This window comes from Elephantulus edwardii, unplaced genomic scaffold, assembly GCF_000299155.1.
Source record: "Elephantulus edwardii isolate Elephantulus edwardi_28Jun2011 unplaced genomic scaffold, EleEdw1.0 scaffold00040, whole genome shotgun sequence".
Classification (NCBI taxonomy): domain Eukaryota; kingdom Metazoa; phylum Chordata; class Mammalia; order Macroscelidea; family Macroscelididae; genus Elephantulus; species Elephantulus edwardii.
In genome coordinates, this window is record NW_006399790.1 from 13,548,284 (window position 1) to 13,549,423 (window position 1,140).

Consider the following 1,140-nt stretch of genomic DNA (forward strand, 5'->3'; position numbering starts at 1 on the left):
TCAGGTGTAAGGTATTGATAACTGACTTATTTCACTGCAAGAGATTCATTATCGTACCCTTTGGTTAAAGCAAACAAAACTTTTTAACTAAAGATACATCATGCTCAAGAATGCCACCTTCTGCAGGAATTTCTAATTCCTTTCTCACCTACAAAAGTCTGATACCTAAATGCTTATTTTCACTACAACTTAACATTTCTTCCAGAAACTCCAACCTCCTGCTATGTATGGGCAAGATAGCTTTAATTACCATATTAGTTTCAATCCCTATTTGAGTCTTATGATGTCTAATCACTTCTACTACTTTCTTAAAATATTAGCTATTCATTGAAAAATATGTCTACTCTCTTTTATAAGAGCTCTGGTGGCTTACAGGTAGCTATGGATAGTTCCAAATTGATGGTACACAACAACATATTTTACAAAGAGAACTCCTGTACCTTCGTGGTAAGGAATTGTTCTGCCATCCTGAAGGCACGAAGTTCAAATCTGCCAGCTGCTCTGCAGAAGAAAGATAGTCAGTCTCCTCCTATGTACTTTACCGCCTCTGAAAACTCAATGGAGAGTCAGCTATAAGTGGATTCTGACTTCACAGCAATGAGAGAGAGATTTACTGGTGAAACATTAGAAACATTCTCCTAAAATCAAGGATATCCCTGCTATTATTGCTATAAAATGACAAAAGAATATTTTAAAATATCTTCAGAAACCATAATTTTTTTTACAGTTTTATAACTTTATTTGACAATCAGCTATTAGTTTTCATCCACATTGACGGTCTATAGATTTTTGAAAGTGGTGACAGGTACATAGGTAACCAGTGTATACAGCTTGTTTGGGGAATCTTCATCCTCATTACGTTTTCTGGACAACCATACACGGATGCGATATGGGACATTCCTTATTCCTTTGGCCCAGACAGCTTTGTTAAGCCTGGTGTCAATGCAAACATCTGGTGTTCCCATCTCCTTCATGGCAAATTTCCGGATCTCCTTTAGTGCCCGAGGAGCACGCTTCTTAAATCCCACTCCATGGATGTGCTTGTGAATGTTGATGGTGTACTCTCTGGTCACCACTTCGTTGATGGCAGAAGAAACCATAATTTAAACTTTACACATTCGGCTTCAGAATTTATGGACT